Source organism: Scyliorhinus torazame, chromosome 3 (genome assembly GCF_047496885.1).
Source record: "Scyliorhinus torazame isolate Kashiwa2021f chromosome 3, sScyTor2.1, whole genome shotgun sequence".
Taxonomy (NCBI): domain Eukaryota; kingdom Metazoa; phylum Chordata; class Chondrichthyes; order Carcharhiniformes; family Scyliorhinidae; genus Scyliorhinus; species Scyliorhinus torazame.
Window position 1 is genome coordinate 275,451,123 of NC_092709.1, and position 26,659 is coordinate 275,477,781.

The window sequence follows — 26,659 nt, forward strand, 5'->3', positions numbered from 1 at the left end:
TCAAGACATTTTATAAAAAATTATATGAAGCTCAACCCTCGGATGGGAGGGAGAGAATGATGGGCTTCTTGGGTCGGCTGGAATTTCCCAAGGTGGAAGAGCAGGAAAGGGTGGGACTGGGATCACAGATCGAGGTAGAATAAGTGGTGAAAGGAATTAGGAGCATGCAGGCGGGAAAGGCCCCGGGACCGGATGGATTCCCAGTCGAATTCTATAGAAAATATGTGGACTTGCTCGCCCCGGTATTGACGAGGACCTTTAATGAGGCAAAGGAAAGGGGACAACTGCCCCCGACTATGTCTGAAGCAACGATATCGCTTCTCTTAAAGAAGGAAAAGGACCCGCTACAATGCGGGTATTATAGACCTATTTCCCTCCTAAATGTAGATGCCAAGATCCTGGCCAAGGCAATGGCAATGAGAATAGAGGAATGTGTCCCGGGGGTGGTCCACGAGGACCAAACTGGGTTTGTGAAGGGGAGACAGCTGAACACGAATATACGGAGGCTGTTAGGGGTAATGATGATGGCCCCACCAGAGGGGGAAACGGAGATAGTAGTGGTGATGGATGCCGAGAAAGCATTTGATAGAGTGGAGTGGGATTATTTGTGGGAGGTGTTGAGGAGATTTGGTTTTGGAGAGGGGTATGTTAGATGGGTGCAGCTGTTGTATAGGGCCCCGATGGCGAGCGTGGTCACGAATGGACGGGGATCTGCATATTTTCGGCTCCATAGAGGGACAAGGCAGGGATGCCCTCTGTCCCCATTATTGTTTGCACTGGCGATTGAGCCCCTGGCGATAGCGTTGAGGGGTTCCAAGAAGTGGAGGGGAGTACTTAGAGGAGGAGAAGAACACCGGGTATCTTTGTATGCGGACGATTTGCTACTATACGTGGCAGACCCGGCGGAGGGGATGCCAGAAATAATGCGGATACTTGGGGAGTTTGGGGATTTTTCAGGGTATAAATTGAACATGGGGAAAAGTGAGTTGTTTGTGGTGCATCCAGGGGAGCAGAGTAGAGAAATAGAGGACCTACCGTTGAGGAAGGTAACAAGGGACTTTCGTTACCTGGGGATCCAGATAGCCAAGAATTGGGGCACATTGCATAGGTTAAATTTAACGCGGTTGGTGGAACAAATGGAGGAGGATTTCAAGAGATGGGATATGGTATCCCTGTCACTGGCAGGGAGGGTGCAGGCGGTTAAGATGGCGGTCCTCCCGAGATTCCTCTTTGTGTTTCAGTGCCTCCCGGTGGTGATCACGAAGGCTTTTTTTAAAAGGATTGAAAAGAGCATCATGGGTTTTGTGTGGGCCGGGAAGACCCCGAGAGTGAGGAAGGGATTCTTACAGCGTAGCAGGGATGGGGGGGGGCTGGCACTACCGAGCCTAAGTGAGTATTATTGGGCTGCTAATATTTCAATGGTGAGTAAGTGGATGGGAGAGGAGGAGGGAGCGGCGTGGAAGAGATTAGAGAGGGCGTCCTGTAGGGGGACTAGCCTACAGGCTATGGTGACAGCCCCATTGCCGTTCTCACCGAGGAACTACACCACAAGCCCGGTGGTGGTGGCTACACTGAAGATTTGGGGACAGTGGAGACGGCATAGGGGAAAGACTGGAGCCCGGGGGGGGGTCCCCGATAAGAAACAACCATAGGTTTGCCCCGGGGGGAATGGATGGAAGATATGGAATGTGGCAAAGAGCAGGAATAACGCAACTGAAAGATCTGTTTGTGGATGGGAAGTTCGCGAGTCTGGGAGCGCTGACCGAGAAATATGGGTTGCCCCAAGGGAATGCATTCAGGTATATGCAACTGAGGGCTTTTGTGAGGCAACAGGTGAGGGAATTCCCGCAGCTCCCGACACAAGAGGTGCAGGACAGAGTGATCTCAAAGACATGGGTGGGGGGATGGTAAGGTGTCAGATATATATAGGGAAATGAGGGACGAAGGGGAGACTATGGTAGATGAACTAAAAGGGAAATGGGAAGAAGAGCTGGGGAGGAGATTGAGGAGGGGCTGTTGTCAGATGCCCTAAGCAGGGTAAACACGTCGTCCTCGTGTGCCAGGCTAAGCCTGATTCAGTTTAAGGTATTACACAGGGCGCATATGACTGGAGCACGGCTCAGTAAATTTTTTGGGGTGGAGGATAGGTGTGCGAGGTGCTCGAGAAGCCCAGCGAATCATACCCGTATGTTTTGGTCATGCCCGGCACTACAGGGGTTTTGGATGGGTGGGTGACAAGAGTGCTTTCAAAAGTAGTGGGGGTCCGGGTCGAACCAAGCTGGGGGTTGGCTATATTTGGGGTTGCACAAGAGCCGGGTGCAGGAGGCGAGAGAGGCCGATGTTTTGGCCTTTGCGTCCCTAGTAGCCCGGCGCAGGATATTGTTAATGTGGAAAGAAGCCAAGCCCCCGGGGGTGGAGACCAAATGACATGGCAGGGTTTATAAAGCTAGAGCGGATTAAGTTCGTTCTAAGGGGGTCGGCTCAAGGGTTCACCAGGCGGTGGCAACCGTTCGTCGAATACCTCGCAGAAAGATAGATGGAATGGAAAAAAGGCAGGCAGCAGCAGCAGCCCAGGATCCGGGGGGGGGGGGGGGGGGGGGGGGGGAGGAACCAGATGGACTCTCAGGGTTGTTAATATATACTGTATAATATGTATAGGTCGTTGCGACAGATAATTATATATTGGACTGTTAAATTATATTTTTGGAGAGTGTTACTTGTGATAAGGCAGTTGCCAATTAGGGTTAGTTTTCATTTTTGTTATTTATTATTTATTCATTTTTTGTTTATAAAATAGGTCATTGTTATTTGTGTTGTTATAATATTGTGTAAAGGATGCACAATGTACTGTGTTGGTTGACCCAAAAATTTTCAATAAAATATTCATAAAAAAAATAAATAAATGGGTGTGTATATAAATATCTGTAGTGAGAGCACCTTTAAGAAATGGGTGTTTAAGAAATGTACCTTTAAGAAATGGGTGTTTATCAGTGATGTCAGAGTGTGGGTGGGGCTAGGCTGCATGTCAGCTTTTTACTTGCATTTTAGGCTGTTTGCTGCAGGGTGTGTTTTAGTTTCGTTTTCAGAGCTGGATAGCTGCAGTCACAGCCTGAAGGTGTATGAATCTCTCTCTGTAAATCTATTCTGGTGATTTAAAACTAACAGTAGCGACGTTAACCTGATGTGCTTCTGGTAAAAGGTGTTTTAAGTCGTATGGATGATAAAAGGAAAGCTTAAAGGATTATTTAGTGTTGTAGTCTTTAGGGGTTGTATTTGAATTGATGGTTGCGAAGATGTTCACTGCATGTTTTAAAAAGGTTAACTTGAGTTCATAGAATAAACATTGTTTTGCTTTAAAAAAATACTTTTCCATTTCTGCTGTACCACACCTGTAGAGTGGGCCGTGTGCTCCCCATACCACAATCTATTAAAAGTTGTGGGTCAGGTCAACTCAAAGAACAAAGAACAAAGCCGTGATACACTTTGGGGTTCTCTGAAACCTGGCCCATAAGAGTGAGGAAAACTCACTCTTCAAAAGTACTCCAGATTTGCATGATTATAATTCTGTTCTCCGGCATGGTGCATTTGTATTTTTCAAAGCCACGGAGGTAATTGGGGTTGTCAGGTTACTCTATTTAACAAACGCTTTTGTTTGAAATGTGGGAGAGAATGACAAAGGCAATTTTATTTACACTTGATAATTGTGTTTGGAATTCAGGAAAAAGTAGTCATCAGATTCAAATTATACAATCAATGAGGTAACTACAATGTACGCTCATGAGAACTCAAAATTCATACATATAGCATTGGTTTAGCAGGGCGAAACAAGAATGTCCACTGTCAGCATGGAGTTCAGTCCCATTCAAGACTTGATCTCGTGAAACCGGGCCGACAACCCACAAGAAATCAGAAGGCAAGCAGTTGGGCGAGGGAGAGGGGCAGGTGAAAGGTCTGTGTGGCAACATGTACAGAGAGGGAGTCAGGAGGAGGGATGCGAAGAGAACACCCGGCCAGGAGACACCATGGGCGGGTGACACGAAAGGCTGCTTTTTCCCTGTGGGCTTCTGAACCAGTCATCAGGTTGAAATATGGATCTGAAGCCGGCAGCTTGGGAACCAGTCACTCAGTGAGATTTTCCATGAGTGGCCAATTAATGTGAACAGGTCTCTCTCTCTCTCTTACCCACCCCCACCCAACCCTCCCCATCCCCCGCTCTCGCTCCCCCTCTGCCCAGTCGCCCCGCTCCCCCTCTGCCCAGTCGCCCCGCTCCCCCTCTGCCCAGTCGCCCCGCTCCCCCTCTGCCCAGTCGCCCCGCTCCCCCTCTGCCCAGTCGCCCCGCTCCCCCTCTGCCCAGTCGCCCCGCTCCCCCTCTGCCCAGTCGCCCCGCTCCCCCTCTGCCCAGTCGCCCCGCTCCCCCTCTGCCCAGTCGCCCCGCTCCCCCTCTGCCCAGTCGCCCCGCTCCCCCTCTGCCCAGTCGCCCCGCTCCCCCTCTGCCCAGTCGCCCCGCTCCCCCTCTGCCCAGTCGCCCCGCTCCCCCTCTGCCCAGTCGCCCCGCTCCCCCTCTGCCCAGTCGCCCCGCTCCCCCTCTGCCCAGTCGCCCCGCTCCCCCTCTGCCCAGTCGCCCCGCTCCCCCTCTGCCCAGTCGCCCCGCTCCCCCTCTGCCCAGTCGCCCCGCTCCCCCTCTGCCCAGTCGCCCCGCTCCCCCTCTGCCCAGTCGCCCCGCTCCCCCTCTGCCCAGTCGCCCCGCTCCCCCTCTGCCCAGTCGCCCCGCTCCCCCTCTGCCCAGTCGCCCCGCTCCCCCTCTGCCCAGTCGCCCCGCTCCCCCTCTGCCCAGTCGCCCCGCTCCCCCTCTGCCCAGTCGCCCCGCTCCCCCTCTGCCCAGTCGCCCCGCTCCCCCTCTGCCCAGTCGCCCCGCTCCCCCTCTGCCCAGTCGACCCGCTCCCCCTCTGCCCAGTCGACCCGCTCCCCCTCTGCCCAGTCGACCCGCTCCCCCTCTGCCCAGTCGACCCGCTCCCCCTCTGCCCAGTCGACCCGCTCCCCCTCTGCCCAGTCGACCCGCTCCCCCTCTGCCCAGTCGACCCGCTCCCCCTCTGCCCAGTCGACCCGCTCCCCCTCTGCCCAGTCGACCCGCTCCCCCTCTGCCCAGTCGACCCGCTCCCCCTCTGCCCAGTCGACCCGCTCCCCCTCTGCCCAGTCGACCCGCTCCCCCTCTGCCCAGTCGACCCGCTCCCCCTCTGCCCAGTCGACCCGCTCCCCCTCTGCCCAGTCGACCCGCTCCCCCTCTGCCCAGTCGACCCGCTCCCCCTCTGCCCAGTCGACCCGCTCCCCCTCTGCCCAGTCGACCCGCTCCCCCTCTGCCCAGTCGACCCGCTCCCCCTCTGCCCAGTCGACCCGCTCCCCCTCTGCCCAGTCGACCCGCTCCCCCTCTGCCCAGTCGACCCGCTCCCCCTCTGCCCAGTCGACCCGCTCCCCCTCTGCCCAGTCGACCCGCTCCCCCTCTGCCCAGTCGACCCGCTCCCCCTCTGCCCAGTCGACCCGCTCCCCCTCTGCCCAGTCGACCCGCTCCCCCTCTGCCCAGTCGACCCGCTCCCCCTCTGCCCAGTCGACCCGCTCCCCCTCTGCCCAGTCGTCCCGCTCCCCCTCTGCCCAGTCGTCCCGCTCCCCCTCCGCCCAGTCGTCCCGCTCCCCCTCCGCCCACTCGTCTCTCTCCCCCTCCGCCCACTCGTCTCTCTCCCCCTCCGCCCACTCGTCTCTCTCCCCCTCCGCCCACTCGTCTCTCTCCCCCTCCGCCCACTCGTGTCTCTCCCCCTCCGCCCACTCGTGTCTCTCCCCCTCCGCCCACTCGTGTCTCTCCCCCTCCGCCCACTCGTGTCTCTCCCCCTCCGCCCACTCGTGTCTCTCCCCCTCCGCCCACTCGTGTCTCTCCCCCTCCGCCCACTCGTGTCTCTCCCCCTCCGCCCACTCGTGTCTCTCCCCCTCCGCCCACTCGTGTCTCCCTCTCTCCTCACCCGCCTCTCCCTCTCTCCCCACCCGTCTTACCCCCTCTCTCCCCACCCGTCTCGCCCTCTCTCCCCACCCGTCTCGCCCTCTCCCCACCCGTCTCGCCCTCTCTCCCCGCCCGTCTCGCCCTCTCTCCCCACCCGTCTCGCCCTCTCTCCCCACCCGTCTCGCCCTCTCTCCAACTGTCTCTCTGTCTCTTTCCAACTGTCTCTCTCCAACTGTCTCAATACATAATAATGTTACAGAAAAACAGAATTAATTATTTTAAATGTCAACTCAAATTTGCTGATCCTTACCCCAGAGTAGAATGCAGCTGCCTTCAAATCCTTTAGCTGTTCATTACTACATTGCACACATACGGCTGCTACAAATTCCTCCATACATTCTACCTCTAAATAACTAATTTATCTCACCCAAGCCTTTTACCATTTTAAAATAACATCTTGCTTTGAATATGACAATGCAAATTAGTGATAAACATAAATAGATTTTCATAGAATTTACAGTGCAGAAGGAGGCCATTCGGCCCATCGAGTCTGCACCGGCTCTTGGAAAGAGCACCCTACCCAAGGTCAACACCGCCACCCTATCCCCATAACCCAGTAACCCCACCCAACACTAAGGGCAATTTTGGACACGAAGGGCAATTTACCATGGCCAATCCACCTAACCTGCACATCTTTGGACTGTGGGAGGAAACCGGAGCACCCGGAGGAAACCCACGCACACACGGGGAGGATGTGCAGACTCCGCACAGACAGTGACCCAAGCTGGAATCGAACCTGGGACCCTGGAGCTGTGAAGCAATTGTGCTATCCACAAGGCTACCGTGCTGCCCATAATAACTTCAAAGAGCAGTCAAATCATTAGCAATTATTACACTGCAATTATGTTGCACTGTTTGAATTTGATGAGGTCACAGTAAGTGGCCTTGGATCTCTGCAGTTAAGCAACAAAATCATGATTTTTATATGGACCAGTAGCCTGCAGTCACAGATCATACTGCAGGGTATCAGGAACTGTTGTAATTATTCTCTTAGCACTGCAAGTACAAATAACTAATAAAACTAGCTTGGTCAGATGTTTTTATTTTCGAAGTAAAATATTGCATGTTATATTCAAGTACATTCACACAAAATTCTTGAGATATTTTCTTTCAAGTTACAAATATCTCTGGTTTGAACAAAAAGCTGAACACATTCAAATTTCTATCGAATATGTTAACTTCAAAGATATCTGCTGCTTTTTTCAGTAATATTATTGCATCGCCTCTTCAATTGGACACAGATAATCCAATCCAGGCTGTGATTCTCTGTGGCTATAAATCCTGCTCAGTTTCAGAGAACAAGACATTTGCACTTTGTTGAGTTTCCCCTAATTTTCCCACCTTCTATAGCTGCTACACCCATCATGATGTTCAGAAGTGTTGAATAATCAATAAACATTTTCATACATTCTACAATAGGATATAGAACATAGAACAGTACAGGCTCTTCAGCCCACGATGTTGTGCCGATCATTTATCCCAATCCAAGGTCAACCTAACCTACACCCCTTCAATTTACTGCTGTCCATGAGTCCATATCAAACTAAATAATATTATGTTGTTGTCAGACTGGAGTCACATGAATAAGGCTGGGCTAGGTCAGCAGGATCCTTTCTCGAAGGGCACTGAAGACAATCCAACAGCTTTTTAATCTCTTCACGAATGCTAGCTTTTCTTTCTAATTTCCAAATTAAAGAACAGAATTGAATTTCTCAATCTGCCACAATAGGATTTGAACACATTACTGGATCACTCGTGCAGTGACATAATTACTACACTGTCATAGTCTTAAATTTCAGCTCATGAGGGGACAGGTTGTGTTCAATTCATTAAGGTGATGATAAGGAAAATTTAAAAACAATGTCTGCACATTGATAATTTCTCATTGTCATTACATTTGTAAGAAAGGAGGATATAGCTAATAGAAAGCAATCAGCTGAATGTGCTCAGAACTAAGATACTATGGACTAAAAACTATAATGGGAATTGATTACAGGGCGGACAGCAGCAGTGAAATGGTAAAACCTATTAATTCAGGGTTAGAGGGGTCTGTAGCAAGAGCCAGGTTGTTTTTGTGGGAAAGTTTAATTTCCATACAGATTGGGGAGAGCGGTGTACCTCAAGTTAGAACATAAGAACGAGGATCAGGAGTAGGCCATCTGCCCCCTCGAGCCTGCTCCGCCATTCAATGAGATCATGGCTGATCTTTTTGGGACTCAGCTCCACTTTCCGGCCCGAACACCATAACCCTCAATCCCTTTATTCTTCAAAAAACTATCTTTATCTTAAAAACATTTAATGATGGAGCCTCAACTGCTTCACTGGGCAAGGAATTTTATAGATTCACAACCCTTTGGGTGAAGAAGTTCCTCCTAAGCTCAGTCCTAAATCTACTTCCCCTTATTTTGAGGCTATGCCCCTAGTTCTGTTTTCACCCGCCAGTGGAAACAACCTGCCCGCATCTACTCTATCTATTCCCTTCATAATTTTATATGTTTCTATAACATCCCCCCGCATCCTTCTAAATTCCAACGAGTACAGTCTCCGTCTACTCAACCTCTCCTCGTAATCCAACGCCTTCAGCTCTGGGATTAACCTAGTGAATCTCCTCTGCACACCCTCCAGTGCCAGTACGTCCTTTCTCAGGTAAGGAGACCAAAACTGAACACAATACTCCAGGTGTGGCCTCACTAACACCTTATACAATTGCAGCATAACCTCCCTAGTCTTAAACATCCCTCTAGCAATGAAGGACAAAACTCCATTTGCCTTCTTAATCAATCATCTGTAAACCAACATTTTGCGACTCATGCACTAGCACACTTGGGTCTCTCTGCACAGCAGCATGTTTTAATATTTAACTCAATTTTAGGATGGGAAAGGAGAAACTTAGCCTAAATTTCTAAGACTATAGATTTTGGTATGGTGAACTTTGACGGGATGTGACAAACACGTACCACAGCAAACTAGCCAAAATTCATTCGGTAAAACTAGACAGTGTTTAAAAAAAAAATGCCGAATACATAGAGGAAAGACTTCTATTTGTCAAATAAAACAATTGAGGTTTGAGATAACATAAACCAAATACACAAAAGTCCAAAGAATAGCGTAAAGCTAAGGGACTTCGAGATACAAGGAGCAGCAAGGAAGCCAAAAAAAAGATAAGCTGCAAAAAAATCTGAAAAGAAACTTGCAAGGCACATCAAGATCAAAACTGAAGATTTTTACAATTATGGCAGGAAAAAGAGGTAGTCAAGGGTAACTCTCATCTTTTAAAAACAAATGCTGGGAATAATCCAATTTTTCCTTTATTTTTTGATGTGGGCACTGATAGAGAGGTCAACATTTGTTTCCCATGCCTAATTGCCCTTGAACTGAGTGGCTTGCAAGCCATTTCAGTGCACAGTTGAGAGTCAACCACATTCCTATGAAGTCTGGAGTCTCATGTAGGCCAGCTTGGATAAGGTTGGTAGATTTCCTTCCCTAAAAGGACATTCGCATGACTGCGGACCATCAAATCCCACATCAGATTCGGCTTTATTATTAGTGATATGCTTGCTGAGTTGACATTGTATCACAGGTGCATAAAATTGAAATAGTGATTGCAGGTTAATAGTCTTCTGAAGCATGTTGGAAAGGTTTTGTAAAGACAATGCCCAGCAAGCTCATTAAAGAGTGAATGGGTTTCATAAGCCCAGAGTTATGGTCTCAAACCCCACACTGGGTGATGATTTTTAAAAACTTGACACTGTTAAATTTAATAATGTTATTTATTATTTGATAGCATCTGTAAAAGATCCAATTGAGAAACACGGATGTATTTATGATGGGAAATTTAATAATGACTGACAAATGAACATAGTATTTTGGGGAGCACTCAATCCTAAAATTATGTATTAATTTACTCGGCAATTTCAGGTTTCAGTTTGTATCTCAAAACTTAATTTAGGATGTCTAGTTAAAAATGATAAAGTCATAAGTCATGCACTGTGACTTAAACTGCATCGGTGTATGTTCATGAAGTGCTCCCCCTAGTGTTGCAGCACAAATAAACAAAGCCATTCAAAAGAACAGGAAGTTATTCCCAGTTTCCTGGCCAATCTCTATCCCTGTACAGGACTGCTGTGAAAGAGACTGAAGTAATTTCAGAATGTAATCAGATTGTTTGTTTCTTCATCTACTCCTTATATGCGGTGATTTTAAAAAAATATTCATTCACGGGACGTGGCTGTCGCTGGCTAGACCAGTATTTATTGCCCATCCTTAATTGCCTGTGAAGGTGCTGTTGGGCTTCTTTCTTGAACCCTAACATCCAGGATGTGTTGTAGGTACACGCACAGTGCTGTTAGGAAAGAGGTCCCAGAGCTTTAAGCGAAAGTGAAGGATAAGCAATATAGTTCCAAGTCAGGATGGTGTGTCCTGGAGGGAACCTTGCAGGTGGTGTTCTCATGCATCTGTTGCCTTTATCCTTCGAGGTGAAGGCAGTCATGGGTTTGGTAGGTGATGTTGAAGGAGCTTTGATGAGTCATTGCAGTGCATCTTGTAAATGGTATACATTGTGCATCGTGGGCGGAGAGAGTGAATGTTAAAAGTGGTGGATAGGGACCAATCAAGCTGGCTGCATCGTCCTGGATGGTGTCAAACTTGAGTGCTGTTGGGAGCTGCGCTAATCCAGGCAAGTGGAGAGTATTACATCACATTCTTGACATGAACCTTATAGAAGGTAGACAGGTTTTGGGGAGTCAGGAAGTGAGTTACTCTCTGCAGAACTCCAAGCCTCTGACCTGCTCTTGTAGCCACAGGATTTATATAGCTGGTCCAGTTTAGTATCTGGTGAATGCTAGCCCCCAGCATGTCACTAGTAAGGGATTTAGCGATAGTAATGTCATTAAATGTCAGGAGGCGATGCTGATATTCTCGCTCATTGGAGATGTCATTGCCTGGCACTTGTGGGTGTAAATTTCACATTCCACTTTGTTCGGTCTTGGGCTGCAATGTTCACATTTTTGCTGCATATGGACATAGACTGATTCTGTATCTGAGTTGCTGCAAATGTTGAACATCTACCAACAAGCCATTTCTGACCATATGATGGAGGGAAGCCAATTGATGAAGCAGCTGAAGATGGTTAGGCCGAGGACACTACCCTGAGGAACCCCTGCAGTGGTGTCCTGGGAACAAGGATAGCATGCAAGATAGTGTTTAAACCTCTGGGGTAAACGGGTGCTAATAAATGTTCTATATTTTTAAATTTACAAGGAACTTGCTGCTGAAATCAATTAAATTTGGACAAACCACTCCAAGGGCAAGAAAAAACTAAATTTAAATATTAAAACACTTTGAACACAGGCAATAATAAAACACAACAAAACTCTGTCCGTGATACTACTAAAATGTCAACATTTGCCCTGAAATGTCAACATTTGCCCTTATTTACAGATGTTTGTGACAAACATATTAAAAAGCAGGGTGGGTAAAATAAAATACACAAATATTTAGATTGCAAGTCAAAAACAATTGCTTGTCCATAATCCAGCTGATTCTTCAGTATACTCTTGATACATTGCAGGAGATAATTTCTTGGAATTTTGTTCTCCCCCACAGTCAAGGCATCCGGGTGAGTAAAGGACTCAACCCCAAATTTCTTTCCTTTGAAGATGGACAATATCTTTGTACGTATCGGGCAATCAATGTTTTTTTTAATACTTTGGTAAATAAAGCAGTCATCGTTGTATATGAAAGAAGGCAGCATTTTTTACATCCCTGAGATGCAGCTTCATAGAAATATGTTCAGTATATGCAACATTTAATGTTTTTGTTAACATCTATACCTTTACGCTAAGATATTGATTTTGTTTATGGACACTACGTAGTTATCAACTAGATAAAAGAGTTAAGAAAAAGTAAAAATGTGACAGTATGATGACATCAGGACTTACAGGAATATGTAATTACTTCAGCGTTCACAGGAATTTTAAAACGCTTCAGTACATCAAATTGCCAAGATAATCCGAATAATCCTGCCCGCTGACTTGCACAAGCTACTCTTGATAATGGAATGCACTAATATTTTTTCAAACAAGAAATAAGATTCGTACTTTAGAACAAAATTTAATTGGCAGCAGGATTTTTACAAAAGCATGAGGCCTCAAATCAGGAAGAATGTACATCAGGAGAGCAATGAGCTTGCAATACTGTATGCAGTACAGTGAGCGATATCATAGCAGCCATTCCTTATTTGTCCATGGCACCTTTGATAAAGGCGGATTGTTAAACAATCATGATTTTTACGCAAATAGATGAGACAATTATGCAAAATTATTTTAAAGCGAATTTATGAAGTCAACACGAAACAGTTGACAACTGGTCTTCTCTTGTGTATTCCATGATCACAACTTGATATTCTGTTGGTTAATTTACAATCAGACCATTCTTACTTAATCTCAGGCTACAAATTAATTCTAGTCACTTCCCATCATGTGTTCAATCCAAGTCTGTTGTCTCTGATCGTGCTCATTTTGTTCAACGTAACAAAGTAAACTAACTGAAATGGGTCAATTTCACTGTAACGATACTTAAGAACAGATATCCAGATGAAAAAATAATGATCTCTGCAATAATATTTATCACAGTGTTGTAATTATAGAACTCTTCAGGGCTGTCTCTGTAGATTACTGGCTCAGAAAACTAGTTGCAATTAAAATCTAGTGATTCACAGGATATACCACTCCAGCATTACATCCAAGGAGTTCAAGTGATTATCACTTCTTTTAAGTTTCCAAAATTTAAAATTATACAAATAAAAGCTTACTCAATTGGTTCTCCACTTACATTTGAATATAAAAGTTAAAATAAAGTCATCATAGTCCCAGATGACCAGAGGATGCTTTCCCCTCAAGAGGGAGGAAGGGGGGGGGGGGGGGGGGGGGGTGTAGAGAAAGAGAGCTGACTGGTGGTATTTAACCCAAGGATAACCACACTTCAGGCGAGGGGCAAGGTTGAGAAGCCTTCATGAAATGGGAATTGAACCCACACTGTTGGCCTTGCTCTGCATCAAAAAACAGTTGTCCAGCCAACTGAGCTAAACCGGCCTCCTCGAATATCAGTAACGTTATGACATGCTGGGCTATTGCACAGTCAATTCCAGTACCACAGGCCCCGGAGTCCCAAAACAAGTGAACTAACCAATAATTTGTATAAGATTGCAGAAATCTTTCGCCCTGGCTGCCCATTAATTTACAGTCATCAGCTTTGTAAGTTGAAACACAATTACTGTTTATTTATAACCAATAAAGATGAAATCTGCAGCAATCACAACAGAATGACAGCAAGCTAACCTACTACCTCCCTTTAACTGTCCCACCCTCAATCCACACACACCAGGCAGACAAACACAGAGGGGTGGAAAGGGATAAAAATAATAGGGATTATGGTAAAAAGACAGACAAGAGTTCTTGCTTTCAATGTTTAATTATTTGCCGCAGGCCTTCCTCACAGTACGCGGAATGATCAAAGCCACGGTGTACAGTTGGTGATTGGCTTCTGGCAGGACCATTCATTCAGCACTCATGTAGGATTATGTCGAGAGAGGCCCTTTAGTCTTTATTACACTTGACCTTCCACCTTTTGAGTCTACTTCTCTCATAAGACTGGGCCGCAGATCAAACTAACCTCCCAACTGGTGTTTTTAATCTTAATCCTTTGCAGTTTCACGAAAGTGACCTCCAGTCCAACTGGGAGGAGTTCTTACCCTGAATTTTTCAGAGATTTCAACATATGAGAGAGAAAATCAGAGAAGCTTCTTCCAGCTCCTGAACTGAAAGTGAAATACCACACAGCATTACTGCATCGGAAAGGTCAAAGTAAATGCCTAGCCGACAAAATATTCTCAGTGTATTTCCATTTAACTAGCAAATGCTATTTTTTAAAAAACAAATTGGACAATGAAAGTGTTTTTTGTCACAGAACTCCTTATAAATGTTACTTTATATTGCATGATGTTCCTAAATTGTCAACCCTTGCAACATTTTTTTTTTTACAGCCTGATATTTGGCAAGGCCTGTTAATAAGACAGTATAGCGGAGACTTGTGACATAATATTGTAAAAAGTAGAAGATGGAATTCAGAAACATCAGCCATGATTGCATTGGACTGCCAAATGGCCTACTAATTGCCTCTATTTTTGAAGTTTTTTTGTTCTTATAGGTGATGTGATACCTCGTTGTTCGCCAGCATTCAGTTAACACAACTAAAGATCATCCACAATATGGTTTTTAGAACAGGAATGTGAAGTTGCTTCTCAACTTGAGATGTATGCTGAATGCCTTGCATATTAATGTTTTGATCAAACATCTTGCTTTAAAGGCTCAACAATGGAGACATACTTAATACAAAAGATGAATGTGGTTGTTGGAGGCCAATCATCTTAGTCCCAGGTCATTGTAGCAGAAGTTCCTCAGAGTAGTGCCCCAGGGCAACATCTTCATCAATGACTTTCCTCCCATCATGAGTTCAGAAGTGACAATTGCACAACATGTAGTGCGATTTACAATTCCTCAGAGCGTGAGGCAGTCCACCAATATGAAGTACGAGCTGAACATTCAGGCTTGGGCTGATAAGTGGCAAGTAACATTCGTGTCACACAAATGCCAAGCAATGGCCATCTCCAACAAAATAATCAAACCATTTCCCTGGACATTCAATCGCACTACCAGTGCAGAATCATAGATTTCAAAGAATTTACAGTGCAGGAGACCATTTGGCCTATCGAGTCTGCACCGGCTCTTGGAAAGAGCACCCTACCCAAGCCCACACCTCCACCTATCCCCGTAACCACATCCAACACGAAGGGCAATTTATCATGGCCAATCCATCTAACCTGCACATCTTTGGACTGTGGGAGGAAACCGGAGCACCCGGAGGAAACCCACGCACACACGGGGAGAACGTGCACACTCCGCACAGACAGTGACCCAAGCCGGGAATCGAACCCGGGGCCCTGGAGCTGTGAAGCAATTGTGCTATCCACTATGCTACCGTGCTGCCCTAATCACCCACTATCAACATCTTGGGGTCACCACTGACCCAGAAGCTGAACTGGAAGAGTTGTATAAATACTGACTAAAAGATGGGGTTACTGGGTTCCGGAGATAGGTTGGAAGTGTGGGCATAAATGAGGTGCTCTTTCCAAGGGCCGGTGCAGACTCGATGGGCTGAATGGCCTCCTTCTGCACTGTAAATTCTATGATTCTACGAAGAGGAAGTCAGAGGCTGGGAATTCTGCAGCAAGTAACTCATCTCCGGTCTCCCCAAAGCCTGTTCACCATCTTCATGGCACAAGTCAGGAATGATGGAATACGCTCCACCTGTCTGGATAATTGCATCTTCAGCAGCACTCAAGAAATTCAACAGCATCCAGGATATAGCATCTTGATTGGCATTGCACCCACAAATTTAAAAATTGAGTCCATGCACCACCGATGCACAGTGTGCATCTAGAAGATGCACTGTAGCAACTTACCAAGGTTCCTTCAACAGCACCCTCCAAACCCACAACATCTGCCACTTAGAAGGATAAGGACAGCATATGGATGGGAATATCACCATCTGCATGCCACTCCCCCCGGCCCCCCCACAAGCCACACACCATCCTGACTTGCAACTATGTCACCATTCCTTTACTGTTGCTGGATCAAAACCCTGGAACTCCTCTCCTACCAGCACTGTGGGTGATCCTACATAATATTAATTGAAGAAATGTAGTTGATTCTTAATGCCTTCTGAAATGGCCCAGCAAGCCACTCAGTTTCATACAATTGCTACAAAAACATGAAAAAGGAATGAAACCAGGCGGAACCACCCAGCATCGACCAAGGCACTGGACATGACAACAGTAAACGCAGCTCTGACAACCCTGCAAATTTCTCCTTACTAATATCTGGGGTCTTGTGCCAAAGTTGGGAGAGCTGCATCACAGACTAGTCAAGCAACAGTCTGACAGTCATACTCAGAGAATCATAACCTTACCCTACAATGTCTCAGACACTACTATCACCATTCCTAGCTCATCGGCAGGACAGACCCAGCAGTGTTGGTGGCACAGTGGTATACAGTTGGGAGCAAGTTGCCCTGGAATTCCTCAACATCGAATCTGGACCCCATGAGGTCTCGTGGCTTCAGGTTAAACATGAGCAAGGAAATTTCCTGCTGATTACACGTTCTGTCCACCAACAGCTGATGAATCAGTACTGCTCCACGTTGAACACCACTTGGAGGAAGCATTGCGGGTGGCAAGGGTGCAGAATATACCCTGGGTGGGGGACTTCAATGTCCATCGCCAAGAGTGGCCTGATAATACCAACTACTGAGTGATCCAACAAGAGAGAAAAACATACTTGACCTCAACATCACCAATCTGCCTGCTGCAGACGTATGTGTCCATGACAGTATCTGTAGAAGTGACCAGCGCACAGTCCTTGTTGAGGCAGTCTTGTCTTCTCATTGAGGATACCCTCCATCGTGCTAAATGAGATAAACTTAGAGCAGATCTACCAATTCAAGACTGGGCACCCACGAGGCGCTGTGGGTCATCAGAAGCAGAATTGTACTCAACCACAATCTGCAACCTCATGGCCCGGCATAACCCCCACTCTACCATTACCACCAACCCTGGGTTAATGAAGAGCCTAGGAGACCTCAGGAGCAACAACAGGCATACCTAAAAATGAGGTGTCAACCTGGTGAAGCTATATCGCAGGACTACTTTTTAAAAAATGTATTCTATTCCAAAACATATCAAAACAGGTTACAGCGAATAAACACCTCGGGGCACATTCTTCCCAGCAATCAGCTATAGTGTCTGTATAGGTTTTCCCCTTCTTCACCCCCCCCCCCCCCCCCCCCACCCAACAACCCCTCCCTGCGATGAACAGCTCCTCAAACCCGATCACAAACAACCCCCACATTTTCCCAAACCCTCTGCAGAGCCCCTTAACTCCAGCTTCTCTGAAACCCCAAATATCGCCACCAAAGGGTCCGGGTACACCTCCTCCTCCACTATCCTGGCTAACACCGTGAACACTCCAGAATCTTAATTTTTCATAACCCCAAAACATGTGCGCGTGATTCACTGGCCCCCGCCCACACCTCACACTCATCTGCTACTCCCTAAAAGAACCCACTCATTCTCGCCTGAGTAATATGTACCCTGTGCACCACCTTAAACTGTATCAGCCTCAACTTTGCACAAGAGGAGGTCTTGTTTACCGTCCGCAGTGCCTCACTCCTTACTCCCCAATTGATTTCCCCTCCCAACTCTGCTTCCCATTTCTCCTTGATCTTCACCACCTGCTCGCCTTCCTGCTTTCCCAGCCACTTGTATATATCCCCAATTCTTCCCTCCCCTTCCACATCTGGAAGCAGCAATCGCTCCAGCAGGGTGTATCCCGGCAACCGAGGGAACCCCCTCTAGACCTTTCGCGCAAAGTCCCTAACCTGCAGATACCTGAACTCACTCCCCCTCGGCAGGTCTACCCTCTCCCTTAGCTCCTCCAGACTGGTAAACCCTTCCTCCAAATACTGATCCCACACCTTGACCAACCCCACTTCCCTCCACCTCCTGCATACACTATCCATCCCCTCGGCTCAAACCCATGATTCTCGCACAGCGGCGTTAGCACTGACATCCCTTCCACCCTAAAATGGCTCCTCAACTGATTCCATATCTTCACCGTGGACTGCACCACCGGGCTCCCCGAATACCTACTCGAGCCATTGGCAACGCTGCCATCACCATAGCCCTCAAACTGGACCCCTTACAAGATTCCTCCTCCATCTTAACCCACGCTACCCCCTTCTCCTTCCCATGCGCACCTTGTCCACATTCGCCGCCCAATAATAATGAAGCATATTCGGCAATGCCAATCACCCCTGCTGCCTCTGTAGCAAGGTCCTCCCCACCCTTGGCACCTTCCCCGCCCATACAAAGTCCGAAATGATCGTGTCCACTTCCCAAAAAAAGGCCTTTGGTATAAAGATTGGGAGAGCCTGAAAGATAAACAAGAACCCCAGCAGAATATTCAATTTCAGCACTTGGGCCTTCCCCGACAACGTTACGTGCAGTGTATCCTACCTCTTAAGATCCTCCCTAGTCTCCTCACATCGCAGGACTACTTGTGTGCCAATCAGCATAAGCAGCAAGTAATAGACAGAGCTAAGTGATTCCACAACAAATGCATCAGATATAAGCTTTGCCATCCTGCCAATCCAGTTGTGAATTATGGTGGACAATTAAACAACTCACTGGAGGAGGTTGTTCCACAAATATCCCCATCCTCAATGATGGAGGAGCCCAGCACATCCATACAAAAGTCAAGGTTGAAACATTTGCAACAATCTTCAGCCAGAAGTGCCAAGTGGATGATCCATATCTGTCTCCTCTGGAGGTCTCCAGAATTACAGAGGTCAGTCTTGAGCCAATATGATTCGCTCCACATGATATCAAGACGGCTGAAGACACTGGATACTGTAAATGCGATGGTCCCTGACAATATTCTGGCAATAGTACTGAAGACGTATGCTCCAGAACTTGCCGCACACCTAGCCAAGCTGTTCCCGTACAGCTACAACATTGGCATCTACCCAGCAATGTGGAATATTGGCCAGGTGGATAAATCACATGTAGCAGATGGACTGCACCATAGGGTTGTAAAGGAGGTAGCAGAGGAGAATGTGGAGTCATTGGTGGCGATCTTTCAAGAATCACTGGAGGCAGAGAGCATCCCAGAGAGCTGGAAAATAACTAACGTAAAGCCCCTGTTTAAGAAGGGACGGTGGCAGAAGATGCAAAATTATAGGTGGGTTCGCCTGACTTCAGCCATTGGTAAGATTTTAGTGTCCACTGTTAAAGATGAGATTGCAGAGTACTTGGAAATGCATGATAAAATAGGATTGAGTCAGCACGGCTTCGTCATGGGGAGGTCATGTCTGACAAATTTAGAATCATAGAATCAGTGCAGAAAGAGGCCATCTGGTCCATCGAATCTGCACCGGCTCTTGGAAAGAGCACTCTACCCAAGCATACACCTCCATCCTATCCCCATAACCTAGTAACCACACCCAACACGAAGGGCAATTTTGGATACTAAGGGCAATTTAGAATGGCCAATCCACCTAACCTGCACATCTTTGGACTGTGGGAGGAAACCGGAGCACCCGGAGGAAACCCACACACACACGGGGAGAACGTGCAGGCTTCGCACAGTGACGCAAGCCGGGAATCAAACCTGGGACCCTGGAAATGCTACCGTGCTGCCCTAAAAGTACTAGAATTTGTTAGAGTTCTTTAAGCAGGTAACAAGGAAGTTAGACAAAGAGAACCAGTGGAAGTGATCTATTTAGATATCCAGAAGGCCTTTGACAAAGTGCCGCATAGGAGGCTGTTAAGTATGTTAAGACCTCATGTTGTTAAGGATACAACACTGGCATGGATAGAGGATTGGCTGACTGGCAGAAGGCAGGGTAGGGATGAAGAGGTCTCTTTCAGGATGGCAGCCGGTGACGAGTGGTATGCCTCAGGGGTCAGTGCTGAGACCACAACTTTTCACAATATACATTAACGATTTGGAAGAAGGAACTGAGGGCACAGTTGCTAAGTTTGCAGATGATACAAAGATATGCAGAGGGACATGTAGTACTGAGAAAGCAGGGGGGCTACAGAACGACTTGGACAGATTAGGAGAGTGGGCAAGTGGTAGATGGAATACAAGTGTGAGGTTATGCACTTGTATTCCTTCTTCAAGATTCTCTTAAGGTTAACCTGCAGGTTCAGTCGGCAGTTAGGAAGGCAAATACAAAGTTAGCATTCATGTCGAGGAAGAGAATACAAGAGCAGGGATGTACGTCTGAGACGGTATAAGGCTCTGGCTCATTTGGGGTAGTGAGAGCAGTTTTGGGTCCCGTATCTAAGGAAGGATGCGCTGGCCTTGGAAAGGATCCAGAAGGGGTTCACAGGAATGATCTCTGGAATGAAGAGCATGTCATATGAAGAGCGGTTGAGGACTCTAGGTGTGTACTCATTGGGTGTTTAGGATGAGGGGGGGGGGATCTTGTTGAAACTTACAGGATACTGTGAGGCCTGGATAGAGTGGACGTGGAGAGATTGTTTCTACTGGTAGGTAAAACTAGAACCAGAAGGCACAACCTCAGATTGAAGGGACAAATCTTTAAAATAGAGATGAGGAGGAATTTCTTCAGCGAGAGGGTGGTGAATCTGTGGAACTCTGCTGCAGAAGGCAGCGGAGGCCAAATCACTGAATGTCTTTAAGACAGAGATAGATAGGTTCTTGATTAACAAGGGAATCAGGGGTTATGGGGAGATGACAAGAGAATAGGGATAAAAAAAAATATCAGCCATGATTGAATGGTGGAGCAGACTTGACGGGCCGAGTGGCCTAATTCTGCTCTTACGCCTTATAGGTGCGCCTTGACAAAACAGGAAAAATCCAACTTGCTCATGGACGCTCAGTTTGGGTTCTGCCAGGGTCACTCAGCTCCAGACCTCATTGCAACTTCGGTTCAAACATGGATAAAAGAGTGAAATGCCAGAGATGAGGTGAGAGTGACTGCCCTTGACATCAAGGCAGCATTTGACCTCGTACAGCATCAAGGAGGCCTAGCTAAACTGGAGTCAATTGGAATCAGGGGGAATGTCTCCGCTGGTTGGAGTCAGAGCTGGCACAAAGGAAGATGGTTATGCTGGTTGGAGGTGAATCATCTCAGCTCCAGGACATCACTGCAGGAGTTCCTCAGGGTAGTGTCCTCGGCACAACCATCTTCAGCTGCTTCATCAAAGACGTTCCTTCCATCATAAAGGTCAGAATGGGGATGTTTGCAGTGGACTGTTCAGCACCATTCGCAACTCCTCCGATAATTAAGCGGTCCATGTCCAAATGCAACAAGACCGGCACAATATCCTCACAAGTACCAGGCAATGATCATCTCCTCCAAGAGAGGATCTAACATTGTCTCTAGACATTCAGTATCATCACCATCACTGAATCCTCCACAATCAACTGAACTGGACTAGCCATATTAGCCTCCTGACCCCCCCAAAGTCTGTCCACCATCAACAAAGCACAAGTCAGGAGTGTAATGGAATGCTCTCCACTTGTCTGGATGAGTGCAGCTCCAACAACTCTCAAGAATCAGCCATGATTGAATGGTGGAGTGGACTTGATGGGCCGAATGGCCTTACTTCCGCTCCTATGTCTTATGGTCTAAGAAGATTGACACCATCCAAGACAAAGCAGCTTGCTTGATTGCTACCGCTTCCACAAACGTTTAATCCTTCCACCCCCGACAAACAGTAGAAGCCGTTTGTACCATCTACAAAATGCACAGCAGGAACTCGGCAATGTTCCTTAGGCAACACCGTTCAAACCCATGACCACTATCATCTGGAAGGACAAAAGCAGCTGATAACTGGGAATCATACCATCTGGATGTTCCCCTCCAAGTCCCTCTACACCCCGACTTGGAAATATATCGCCATTCCTTCACTGTCCCTGGGCCAAAATACCCAAACTCCCCCCCTAACAGCACTGTGGGTGGTATCACCGCCTCAGGGACCGCAGCAGTGCAAGTCGGCAACTCAACCACCTCCTGAAGGGTAACTAGGGATGGGCAATAAATGCTGGCCTAATCAGCGATGCCCACATCCCGCAAATGAATAAAAAGACAGCTTACCAGCACCGTGAGGGCAATTAGGAATGGACAATAAATGCTGGCCTAACTAGCGACACCCACAATCCCATGAAAAAATAAACAATTTGTCCCGTCAGATCAATGTTTATGTCCACATAAGTACCCTCCCATCTTTCTTCAAATTATCCTATCAGCAGATCTTGATGTTTCCTTTTCCTTGGTTACTTCATTTAATTTCCCCTTAAATGCAGCTATAAATATAGAATAACGAACATTTGTGAACTAGTGCCAAGTATTCAGAGAATCCAAACTGGAAACTCAAGTGGTCTATCGCCAGCATCTGTAGCCTGAAACTATATTTATGCCCCATAACCACTTGAAATGCCTAAACGTATGCAATCTCAGTTTTCCATGGAACATTACTCAATTTTGGGAAGGGATGCCAATGTTTTACTGTATTCTGAGAGCACTGCCTTAATTCAGGATAACAAGACCTACATAGTTGACTCTTGAACTGAAGTGGCTTTGTATTCGGAGAGGACGTAACTGTGTCAGAAATAGACTAAAGATTGTTTCTTTTTCTTAAAAACTTGTTTCTAAGTGTGATGACCCTGGTTCGGTCATATTTCCCCTTAGCTGATTGTTTTTACAATTGTTCAATTTACTTAGTCACTTCGGAGTACACTAATGAGGGACTGGAATCATTTGCTTATATATAGGCCAGACTAGCTATCTTTGGTAAATTCTTCAGTGAGTCGGTTGGTTTTCATGGCAGCCGATATAGCCATTTGTTTTGCTCTTGTATCCCACAAATCATTTTATTTCCTCAATTCAATTTTACGTGGCGGGATTTGAACTCAAACCCTAGATTGTCAATTTTGTATCACAACACAATGCCATCATACTCGACATTCTCTGCAAATATGCCAGCAACTAGAACGTGCAAAAGAAAATCTACAGCAGAACAGTTTTACACCCATGACATAAATGCATTAATGAAGTGGGCTTAATGTTCATTTGGATTTGTGGGTCCAGGAACTTGTCACCCAGAAAGATGAACTTCACTACCCAGCCACAAAAAAATAAGTAGTTTGCCCAAGCTATACAACAGTTAATTTGAGCTTATTGTACTTTTATACAAGCCAACGAATCTTGCGTAGTACAGCCAACTGAGCACCGGCAGAGTGAATTACTAGCACAAAATGCTGCAATTTATTCTGACAAGAGTCCCTTGTGACTAACTACTGATGCTGACTTCTTTGAAACAGGTCTAGTATTTGAATGGAAGACCGACAAATTGGTCTAAGTGAGTTTGCCTGCATTATTAAAATGGTTCCGCAATCCAACTCTCTATAATTGGAGGATGTTGGTCGTATAGAAGCTATTGCTTTAGTGAGCCACATTTCAAAATATTAGACTAAACAATTAAGGCAGAGTGCTCAGATATGAGAATAGGCTTCAGATTCCAAACACAGCATTTTGTGCAGGTACAGAGCTCTAGACGGCAGCCATTTTTGTCACACTTGAAATGAAAATCGCTTATTGTCACAAGGAGGCTTCAAATGAAGTTACTGTGAAACGCCCCTAGTCGCCACATTCCGGCGCCTGTTCGGGGAGGCTAGTACGGGAATTGAACAGTGCTGCTGGCCTGCCTTGGTTTGCTTTCAAAACCAGCGATTTAGCCCTGTGCTAAACCAGCCACTTGTTACAATCCCGCCAGATGTTTGCACCCTAAGCTACCATTATTGCTTAAAAGGAAGTTATTCCTAAGTTATCCAAATAACTTGTTGCCTTGTGTAAGGTTGTACAGCTGCATAAAGTGTGTATGTGACATTGCAATGGGTGTCTAGGTAGTACAAAAATATGGATGATATTGTTTTAAGGGCTTTTGACTTTTGAAATTATGTTAAATTGCTCAAAACCTATTTGTCTTGGAATGTTTGTAGCTGATAATGCAACTTTTTATAAGAACGAAAGAAACTCGGATACCCAAAGGCCATTAAACTGGTCATGTTCAACTTAGTCCACAAACATCAAAATATATGCTCTCCTCTGAAATCTACTTCATCAAACTTTGAGGGCAGTGACTAACAACAGGTAACACGTGAGAAAATGAAACTCTGTGAAATTTCTTCCTGTCCCCCAGTGAAGTAAACTTAATATCAGTCTGAATTTATAATCAACAATTTGACCCTGGCCAATTCCATTGCACAGATACATCCACGGACCAGTGGTAAAGGGGCTGACATGCTCTGCAGAAGTATTCACCACCTGAACCTGGGTTATATTTAGATCAAACTCTCGAACCTGTTAGGACAATTTGCTATTCCACTACAAAATCTGGTGTCATTTAAAGCTATTATTTTATATGTTTTATAGGCTGGGGGAAAAAAAAACTATGTAATGATGCTATTGTTTCACTGTAACCTAAAATGCCAGTCCAATGTGTAATTTTTTATTTCTATTATTGTTCTGGAGCATGTGGGATAAAACTGCGATTACAAAGATGAAAGCATGCATTTTAGAAAAATTAGTCTTTTTACTTGTGAATTGTAGAAATTCAGTGAAACTGTCAAGTTTTAATGCAATCATTTTCAATTCAATGGGAACACAATATATATTTTTATGTTTGTAATGTACTTGCAAAGAAGCTGGTTTTTCCTGTAACTGGCGAGATCCATCCACATATTTAATAAGCAATACTGGTCATGGGTATGTTCTCTGTTTCGTGCCTTTGTTCAGAAGTTAAATCAAAGTGACTGGGACAATATAAATGAATAGCATAACACATGCAAACTCGAACGGTGAAAAAGCAAATTCACTATTTCTCCTTTTTTAATCTTCTTTCATGGGTTGTGAATAGCACTGGTAAGACTAGCATTTGTGCCCAACCCTAATTGCCCTTGAGAACCGCTGCAGTCCGTCTGGTGCGATACTTTAGAAAGGAACTTTCAGGATTTCGAACCCACAGCATTGAAGGAATGGCGATATAATCCCAAGTCAGGATGATGTGTGGCTTGGAGGGGATCTTGTAGGTGATGATGTTCCCAATCATCTGGTGCCCCTGTCCTTCCAACTCTCTATAGGTAAATGGTTAGGGTTTTGAGTTGCTCTATTTGTTCAAAATCTGTCCCATTTAGCACAGTGGCAGTGCCACAATGGACGGTATCCTCATTGTGAAAAAAAGGACTCTCTCTCCAGAAGGACACTGTGGTAGTCCTACGAAAACAGAATAGGAATTTATCTGTTACAAAACTGCTTCATCTACAATTCACTTCCTGGGCCCCAGCTCCAATTTTAATCTTTTTTATTTTTAAGAGGGTTACAACTCCCACAAGGAACCTACAACCATTGAATACAATCAGCATAGCCAGAGGCTCCGTTGTAGATACGTCCGCATCCTGTCAGATCATAACAGGGGATTTAGAGGATATTTCAAAACGAGACAGAAATACTGATCTTTACCAGGGCTTAAGGTGGCATTGTACACTGCAAGTGTTTGCTTCCCCATTACCCTAGCTCCCATGTCATGCCCTTCTGAAACCAACTCAAATACTATACTGTAACTTGATCAGTGTATTCAAATTTATGATGCAAATGGAATGTCAGCCAAACAGAAATTAAAAAGGAGGTAGAGAGGGGCAGAGAGTGAAAGAAAGTACATGTGCACACCAAAGGAAAAAATAAATTTAAGAATTTAAAAAAAAGTCACCATAACTAGCCATGGACCAAAAATGGTTTGTAAAAGATGAGCACCTTGTTGACTGTAAAATAATTCTTCTATTGCACAGATGTGAAATATACAAAATTACTAGCTGAAGGGTGGGAAAAAGTGAACCAAATTCCGTCAGCCTTGAACAATCATTGAACAGATCATTTTCCACGTTATGTGATCCACCTTTATCAACCAATTCTGTACGGTTTTGAAGACTAAGTACAGAACCACAACTAGGTACAGCCTTTTTGGGGATAAGTGCCAGATGTCTACTCACCTTGTGTGAAAATGTGCTTTCTGATTTTGCTCTGGTGTGGCCTAGCACTAAAACTAAGCGCACACCCCCTTTTTATTGACTGTCCCAGCAGAGGAAATAGTTTATCTGCATCTTTGCTAATCTAACTATGCTGATTAGAATATCCCTCAATCTTTATCATAGAATCCCTGCAATGCAGAAGGAGGATATTCGGCCCGTCGAGACTGCACTGACCCTTCAAATGAGCACCCCACCGAAGTGTTGATGTTCAACACTTCAGTTTCTCATTCTTCCCTCTTCCATAATATTGCCCTCAAATGGACTATATGCTTTGTAGTTACAAAACAATTGCATGAGGAAAATCTACAGTGCACTTTATTCAACTAAATTTAATTCAAATATTGTCAAGCTTCAGAGCTCAATCTAACCAGTTAAGCAGAAGGCATATATGCTTGATTGTTTGGACTGTCAGGGATTTGTATCAACTCCTGTCATGTTGGAAAAATAGTCTATAAGGTTTCATTGGACAAGACAATAATATCTATATTTACAGCAACCTATATAAAATGCACCATTTGCCACAATATACTGAAGCGAAGTAAACATTTTGCCCGAAACAGCAAAACTCTTCAATGTTTATACCACAGATGCTTTGTATCAAATTAGTTGAGCTGGATCTGGTGTACTTTCAAAAAAACATACACTTGTATTTTACCGTGCTTGGTAAATAGAGGAAAGTAGAACAATAGAAAGTTCTTCAAATTCCTATATTTAATTACACAACATAAAGCAATTTCAGAGCTGGGATTTTCCTCTTATATTCCGTGAACTAAATGTACAGCCATTCTACAGCAATAAATGTGTTTACTGTGCCCATGGGAATGAACCTGCAGCAAAACTGTGCCACAATAAAAACAACTAGCAAGCAGATTGCACGATG

At 45.7% G+C, this 26,659-nt stretch overlaps 1 protein-coding gene across 2 annotated transcripts in view; it reads right to left on the bottom strand.

The window, feature by feature from the left end:
* The window catches only part of fam219aa (family with sequence similarity 219 member Aa), a 96,119-nt gene that overhangs the window by 44,189 nt on the left and 25,271 nt on the right, over window positions 1–26,659 (bottom strand). The window lies entirely within an intron of this gene.